This window comes from Globicephala melas, chromosome 7 (assembly GCF_963455315.2).
Source record: "Globicephala melas chromosome 7, mGloMel1.2, whole genome shotgun sequence".
Lineage (NCBI taxonomy): Eukaryota > Metazoa > Chordata > Mammalia > Artiodactyla > Delphinidae > Globicephala > Globicephala melas.
In genome coordinates this window covers 76,493,429-76,502,172 of record NC_083320.1, presented here as the reverse complement: position 1 = coordinate 76,502,172, position 8,744 = coordinate 76,493,429, and the positions used below count along the sequence as shown (strand labels likewise).

General features: G+C 43.7%; 1 protein-coding gene across 4 annotated transcripts in view; it reads left to right on the top strand.

The window, feature by feature from the left end:
* The first annotated feature begins 518 nt into the window (after window positions 1-518).
* GALNT13 (polypeptide N-acetylgalactosaminyltransferase 13) overlaps window positions 519-8,744 on the top strand; it is a 560,834-nt gene continuing 552,608 nt past the window's right edge. For 2 of the 4 annotated variants that reach the window (XM_060302439.1, XM_030852761.2), the window contains exon 1: window positions 519-907. The gene's annotated coding sequence lies outside the window, so the exon portion shown is untranslated. The remainder of the gene's footprint in view (window positions 908-8,744) is intronic. The other 2 variants (XM_060302436.1, XM_060302437.1) reach the window with 2 other exon arrangements.

The following is an 8,744-nucleotide window of genomic DNA, read 5'->3' as shown; positions in this document are numbered from 1 at the left end:
TCAGGGCGCCTAAACCTCAAGTTCCCCGCAGCCTCTCTCCACTGGAGAGCCGACAGCGGGGGTGAGGTTGCTAAAGCGTTCCCCGAGGGCCGCCTGCGAGCCCCTGCACCCTCCTCCCCCCGCCAGCACCCCTCTAAGAGGCGCTCTGGTGCACTGGGCCGACACAGTGCACGCAAGCCTGTTTTCTCACGGTGGGGCCCAGGGGCGGCCAGGGGTCGCCGGACGCTCTCGGCGGAAAGGAGCCGACACCGCGGTTCCAGCTGGGGGCCGTGACTGCCAACTATCGCGGGACTTGTGCACATCGCAGGAGCGGCAGCTCCAGGAGCAACTGAAGCGCGCTCTGTGCGCACCGCCCCAGCCTGGGGAGGAGCGGGAACCAGGAGGGAGGAGGGCCGGGGGGCTGGTTACGTAAATGATACTAGCCCAGTGAGAGGCCTTCAGGCTGGGGCTACGGGAGGGGGAGGAACCACGCGAGGAGGAGGGGCTGGGAGGGAGCGGGCCGGGGTGGGAGGGGGGAGGGGGGCGAAGTGACCAGGCGGTGGCGGCGTCTCTGCCGAGGTGACAATGTGCTAGGAGCCCTCGCTCGGTCTCCTGCGCCTCCTCGGCCTCGGCGCCCGCTCTCGCGGAGCCCCTCCAGCCAGCCGCTGCGCTATGAGGGCGCCTCTTCGGGGCTGGCCGAGGCCGGAGCCGGCTCGCTCTGCTCGCGGGGAAGTGTGAAGAGAGAGGCGCGGGCGGGAAGCGGGGCTGCGCGCGGCGCTCGCGGGCCGGCGCGTGTTCCAGGTGAGCGCGGGCTCCGCGCGCCCCGCACTCGGCGCGGCCGTCTGGCGCCTGCCGGTCTGGGTCGGAGGCTGAATTCCGTGCGTGGACCGCCGTTCCCTCTTCGCGGGATCCCTGGCCACGGTAGCAGGTCTCCGTCTCTCTCTTGCTTCTCCTCTCTTCCTCTGTCTGGGGCGAGTCCTCTCTGGGCGGCCCGGAGTGCCCGGGTGGGCGCCGCAAACTCCCGCAGTCGGTGGCAGGGCTCAGAGCCGAGCGCCCAGGGTCGGTCCCGGTGCGGGGGCGCCGGCGAACCCGATAAGGCGGCCTCCCGGGCTCTCGAAGCGCGCTCTCCCGCTGCTGCAGGTGCCGAGGGAGGACCGCGAGGCGCGGAACTTTCTACCGCCGCCCTCCCTCTACCCTGCTTTCTCCGCTACCCGGCCGAGGTGGGGGGCGCTGGCCACCCTCTGCGCTCCGGTGGCGCTCGGCGCCGGGGGCGGCTCGGCCTTCCCGCCCCGGCAACTTTCTCCCACTAGCTGCGGGCGGCCGGGGGCTGCGGTGCGCGGGCGCTTCTACACCGTCCGTCCGACACCGGGGACACGCTGGGTCTCGGGTGTCTTCCTCGACGGTTGCCTTCCTCTCTATTTCTGCCTTCCTTTGCCTCTCAGTCTCTCTGTCTGTTTCTGACTCTGATTCTTTCTCTGGCTCACCGCACCCGCTCCGGGTCTCACTGTTCCTTTTACATTCTCTTTCTCCCTGTTTTTCTTGGGATGTTCCCGTGTGCCTGTTATTCTGTCTCTTCCGTTGTCTCTCCGTCGTGCCGTATTTTCTCTTTCTGTTTCTGCCTCTCGCTGCCTGTCTCTGTCTCCCTCTCTTATCTCTCCTGCCTGGTCTTCCCGAACACCACCAGCTCCCAGATCCCGAGGCTCCTTGTCCAGGAGAGCACACCCCGGCCCACCTTCTGGGCACCTCCAGGTACAGAGATCTCCAGGTGCGGAGACCTCCCTTCTCGGGGCCGGAAGGGACGAGGGGATTGGAAACAGAGAGCTCTTGTCTGGGCTGTCGTAGAGTCGACGGGCTGAATGAGGGTCGCGAGGGCCGCCTCCCCTCCCTGGGTCCGAGGGAGCTGCGCTGCCACGAGCCCGGGCGCACGGAGGCTGCTGGTTTGGACAGCGAAAGCTGCGGGCGCCCCTCCCCTTACCCCGTTCTTTGACTAGGATCAGTTGAATTTCCAGGTGGAGAGCCTACATCTCCAACCTTTGCAGGCAGCCACAGGAGGAGGCAGTGGGCAGATAAACAGAAGCTTCGGGATCCAGGGAAAACTAACCTGGAAAGGGTGGGAGCTTTCCTGAGGCAAAGGTGTTGCTGACGGAGGACAGGAGCACTGGGGATTGCCTGCTTTCGACTGTCGTTAACACTCAATCCTTGAGCGGTTTCCTTGGGAGAGAGCGCGATCACTCTTCCCACAAATGCAGCATGAAGATTTTATTTGCAGGGGTAAAGACACTTGGCTGCCCGAGCCCCCTGAAATTTCGAGTATCCTTGGAGACCCCATATCTTCAGCTTTGTATGAAGGCTGCCTTTGCTCAGGGTTGCCCCCACCACCGTGTGTGTGTGTGTGTGTGTGTGTGTGTGTGTGTGTGTGTGTGTGTGTGTGTGTGTGTGTTTGCGCGTTCATGCCCTCTAGTGTTAGAGTAACCTGCTGGTTTGAGACTATTGCAAAGTGAGGTTAACCTATTGGTGACTTACTTTTGATCTCTTACCTTCCCAGATCATTCTCCTTGCCTTCACCCATCCTTTCCTTTTCTTCATCTTGACTTTTCTGTTGCATTACTAATCTTTCCTTTTCCCTGATCTCTTCAAACTCCTCCTGCAGAATTGGAACCTTAATATTGAAACCGTTTGAGTGATTTCAGAGGTGAATAGATTTGGAGAATTTTCATAGCCTATGGTGGGTTTTGAACATAAGAAACGTGCATTTCTCTGCACCATTCACCACAAACCAGGATTTCACATCTCTTCCTTATGCCCCTGCCCACCTTCAACTCCATTGAGAATTTTTCCCTGGCTGCTTTTGCTTGTTTAGTTAAATGTTTTTAATTCACCATTTCTGTGATGCTCATCCCATTCTAGGGCTTAAGCTGCTTGCTTAAGTAGAGGCACTGTGTCTCAGATAAGATTTGGGGAAGAGGAAAAGAAAGCTTTTCCAAAGGAAACACAGTGCTGCTGGTATAGATTAATTCTGGATCCCAGTGTCCAGAGTGGGACAGGTGCTGTTTCAGATATGCAGACCCTAGCACAGTGTAGGAAAACTAGTAAATGCTTGCTGGAAACTTGTTGGTTGATTGATTAGCATGGAGCTAATTATTGGCTTTGAAGTTACCTAGCTATACTAATAAGCCTACATACAAGAACTTGAATTCTGCCTCTCTTTTTTGTTTCATTTAGTCTTTTATGAATGGGAATTGAAGACTAGTAGAAGGGATGTTGAAACGTGAGTCCTCTGTGTCGTTTTAACTCATTCGCTGCTTGAATTTGCTCCTCTGTGCAAGTGTTTAACTTGACTGATATTCTTTAACAGTCACTGCAGAACTAAAGAAATGAGTTTAGAGGCTCTGATGGGTGGCCTCTCTCAACCTTCTTACCTGAAAGTAAACTAGGGCATGACATCATTTGCTAGTGAATACTTTCCTGTGGTGTTTTTTTTTTTTTTTTTAAATTAATTTATTTTTGGCTGTGTTGGGTCTTCGTTTCTGTGCGAGGGCTTTCTCTAGTTGTGGCAAGCGGGGGCCACTCTTCATCGCGGTGTGCGGGCCTCTCACTATCGCGGCCTCTCTTGTTGCGGAGCACAGGCTCCAGACGCGCAGGCTCAGTAGTTGTGGCTCACGGGCCTAGTTGCTCCGCAGCATGTGGGATCTTCCCAGACTAGGGCTCGAACCCGTGTCCCCTACATTGGCTGGCAGATTCTCAACCACTGCACCACCAGGGAAGCCCTTTTCCTGTGGTTTTAACAAGTGAAAAGTTCTCTTTTTTAATATAAAGAACAGATGTATCAGTTTAAAATATTTGGGGGCTATAAACTGATCTTCAAACTGAATCACTTACCTTGAATAATTTATAGGTTTCCTTACTGCTTCAAATATATATGAGAGGTGTGATACTACATGTATATGAGAATTTGCCAAAGTACCTGGAAATGTAACGCCTCCTGATACAATGTACTAGTAGGAATCCCTGTGCTGCAGTATTGCTGTTCTGATGATATGTTAGTAACTTCTTAAAATAGTTGGGGATTTACCATGAGTATTGTTCAGGAGCATGTTCAAGGAAATTTTGCTTTAAAAATATTACTTATAAATCAACTCATACTCTACGCAGTTTTTTTTTGTATTTAAAAATATCAAAGATAGTGAAGGTGGACATGCTGTTATTGGTTGAGTTACATTCTGATTTCTAACTGATAAGAATATTGAGACACATTTAACTTTCTAACTTAATGTACATTACTTTCAGGTTAAAGTTATGTCAGAGTGAAATACAGTGCTTCCATTTGCCAACTTGATTTTTAGAAGTGGTAGTTGTACTAGGAACATTTCCATGTAATAGAGATTTTGCAGCTTTTTAAAACTTTGGCATTTTAGGAAGAGGGTGAGAGAACATGAAATAAATGAATATTTATATTCTTTCTGGTTAGGAAAATGAAGAGGATATTGGTGTTTCTGAATAACAAGAAAAGTATAGAAAATGGCTGAGAGTAAAGTATGAATAAAGTCCCACCATGTGAAATAAATAACAATACTATATGTCTCTGATAAGTGTTTATTGTGCTTTATGAAAATGAACAGATCCTATAGTTTTGTCCTTTAATTTGCCTTATTAAACATCCTATTTTCAAGAGGCACCTTTTGCAATAAACAACAAATTCTGGATTGTGACTTTTAATACATCACCTTTTTGGGCTTATGTCGCCATCAGTAGTAAGAACATGTAGACATCTTAAACCTATTGAGATCTAGCAGGATCACTACTTTGAAATCTGAGTGACCATATGCCTAATTATTCAAGAATTTTAATTGGGCTTTGGTTCTAAATGCTTCCTGTCATCAGAATAAACACATGTGAAGCATCAAGTCAAGACTTAAGTATACTTTATACTTTATACTTAAGTATACTTTATACTCATATTGACTCTGAAGTCTATTTGATGACATTTCTTAATATCCTCCCTGCCCTCTCCACCAGATACATACTAAGCATATGTTTGAACACATAAATCACATTTAAAGATCATGTACTACCTGCTTTGATAAACCATTTACCATTTTAGCAGATTAGACTTCTATTTACAATTTCTATCTTAAAGCACATTGTTTAGTTAAGTATTTCTGCCATTCAGTTACAGGCATACATATTTTTTTTTCAGAGTTTAGATGGTGTTTTTATTTTTTGTTTATTTTTTTAAATTAATTTTTATTGGAGTATAGTTGCTTTACAATGTTGTGTTAGTTTCTACTGTATAGCAAAGTTAATCAGCTATATGTATACATATATTCCCTCTTTTTTGGATTTCCTTCCCATTTAGGTCACCACAGAGCATGGAACAGAGTTCCCTGTGCTATACAGTAGGTTCTCATTAGTTACCTATTTTATACATAGTATCAATAGTGTATGTATGTCGATCCCAACCTCTCAGTTCCTCTCACCACCACCCCCTTACCCCCTTGGCATGGATACATTTGTTCTCTACGTCTGTGTCTCTACTTCTGCTTTGCAAATAAGATCATCTATACCATTTTTCTAGATTCCACATATATGCATTAATATACGATATTTGTTTCTCTCTTTCTGACTTACTTCACTCTGTATACAGTCCCTGGGTCCAGCCACATCTCTACAAATGACCCAATTTCGTTCCTTTTTATGGCTGAGTAATATTCTGTTGTAAACAGGCATATATATTTTTGAAGAGTCCAGCTTTCTATTGCTAAATTTAGTACTTAGAGAGTTCAAAGAAATTTGTGAAAATGAATACACATATGAATTTAGTAGTAGTTGGTCATTCATTGAGGGCATTATAAGCAGTTATCTTTGGGAGCAAAGTATAATCAAATAGGTTTTATTCATTTGATACTTCTTTTTGATTCAGATTTATATCTATTTGTATGTTTTCAAGGTAGTTTATTTATAATAATATTTTTAATTGGTCCAAGATGATTACCAAGAAATAATTACAGGTGGCTAAAGACCTCTGTGTGATTAATATGTATTCTAATGTCCCTTTTAAATACAATAGCTAAAATTCATTTTTAGCTATGAGTTTTCCAATTTTATTTTTTTAAGTATATCTGGGACCTATTTATTTAAGCTGAAATTCTTAATTTTTAAAAGTTATTACTGCAGGTTATTAAGAGATTACTGGGGCCTAACTTTCCTCTGAGGGCCCAGCTTTACTCAGATGTCCACATAATTACAGACCTTATGAACTATCAGGTTCTCTCTTAATGTTTACTATAATTGTCCTCCCTTCCCAATAGACCTAAAGCAAGATGCAAAGTATCAGTTGTTAAAAATTGTTCCATATTAACGGTTAATCCTCCCAACATAGCTTGAGAGGGATGTAGGGAAAGTAGTGACTGTTACCATCATAGGTGTGAACATATTTGTGATTCTATTTTCTGTTATGTGAGAAGATTAAACACACTGTCCATATTAAATACTCAGGCTTCTTTCCTGTTTTTTTTCAGGAGCACTTACTGTTAAGATATATGGGAACTGTCCAAGATATATCAGGATTTTTAACATGATGTAGAATTAATTGGGACTCTGTTTAGTACATTAAACTACATTGAATTGTCACTTAAATCTTATTTAAGATCTTGTAGAACAGTATAGGAAGAGTGTGATTAAATTCTTGGTTGGCACTTTGGTGAATATAATACATGTGCTAAGTAGCCACTGTAAATAGAAGAATTTAAAGCACAGCCTGCACATTCAAAATCATCTAAATTACACCTCAGAGACTCCAGTAAATGTCAACCTAGTCTCTTGCCTAATATTAATTGCCTTGATATTATAAGCACAGTGCTTTTTTTTGTTAAGAAATGAATTTTGACATAATGGGAGGATTATCTTATTGTACATCAGAAGAATAATAACTTAATTTCCTCTTGAGATTTTTGTTATATAATTAGTTTTAGATAGAGAGGATGAGATTTACATGACTATCAAGACCCCCATGCAGTACTGCCATTAGTCTAATGAAAGAAAATTGGGAATAAATACTTGGAAACAAATATATGTAAAGTTACAGCCATTTCAACTTATTTATGAGGGAGTTAAAAATAAAGAGTTACAAACTGATAAAATAACTAAAATTTATTGGATACATACTTTGCACTTGTAAGTAAACATCTAATAGCTTGTACTACATTTTATCCTCATAATCGTATGAGCTGTAAGTAGTTATTACTATCCCCATTGTATAAATGAGGAGTCACTTGCTCAAAGTCACACAGCTAATATATATCATTAGGGCCGGGGATCACATCAGTTCTGTCTGTCTCTGAAGCCAGTGCTCTGAGTTCCCAGTCTGACATTTTCACTGACCAATAAAATTTAAAAAAAAAAATGAGCATCAACCTCCATGTGAACATTTTCTTTTGCATGGTAAGAATGATTTTTAAAACTCTATTGCCACCATCATTTTATAAAAGACTGCACATTGTAACACCAACTAAGGTGGCAGTACTAAATCTCAAAATATAGTTCTTAAAATAGCATAAATTTAACTTCCTGTGCATTTTTCTACATTGCATTTATTTTTCTAATTTAACGAAGACTGAAGAAAATTTCATCACAGTCTGGTAATTTATTTCACCACATTCTGTAGCCTGCGATTGGGAACACTTCCTCAGTCTGAACCACTAGATATACTGCCTACTCAGTGGATCCCGAGCACCCAAGCAACACAGGCCAGCATGGTTGTGATGCTCATGACTTTGTCCTTATAGCTATTCCCTTCTCTTTCTACTTGGAAGTTTGGGCGATAAGATTTGTACCTAGGAAGGATGATAGCAATTACACTAGCCTCAGTTTATTGCATCAGTGTTTATTGAAAGGAATAGAGAATTGGAGGCAACTTGCTCCTTCATGGCACTTAACCACAAATCACTGTCACTGAGATGGTGCCAATCTGTGTCTTTGAAAAAAGAATGAATGCTGGGCAAAAACAAAAGGAGCATGTCTTAAGAACTTATTCTGTCCTTCCCTTTAACCAGTACGTTCCAGCCTTTAGGGATCAGTTTGCTCCTTTTTTACGTCTTTGTTTGCCTTGGTGAGGACAAAGCAGTTTTGCTTTAGGTGAGAAAGAAAATTCCAAAGCTAAACTTCTGCTTTTGGAAAACTGGCTGATGCTATTAAATCCCAAGTTGCTTTGGATAGTGACTATTGCAGCCATTGAAGAGGAAAAGGGCACTGATAGAGTGTGTGAGATGTAGTTAAACTGACCTGTGGCATCGTATGATGTCACTGCTGACAAACCAGTTTGGAAATTGAAATTACCTCAAGAGATTTTTGTTTGTTTGCTTGTTTTAATATAGGTTATCAGATCCTACTGATACAGATTCTCATTTGCCTGGGATGGATCCATAACGATCTATCTTTATAAACATTTTTCCAGATGAGTCTGTTGTACAATGAGGTTACAAGCAACCGAACTACATATAGTACGTTTTTCAGATTTATTTAATTTTTATTTCTTTAACAAAATATAAAAGCTACTATGTTCTGGACATTGTTCTGAGTGCTTTACAGATATTAATTCATTTAATTATAACAACCCTCCAAAGTAGGTTTTATTAGTACCTCTATTTTACAGGCAAGGAAATTGAGACCCATAAAGGTTAAGTAAGTTGTCCAGGGTAAGTTGATGAATGATGGGGTACAGACTATGCTATTTTGATGAAATGATTAAAATGATCTGCTTTAAGTCA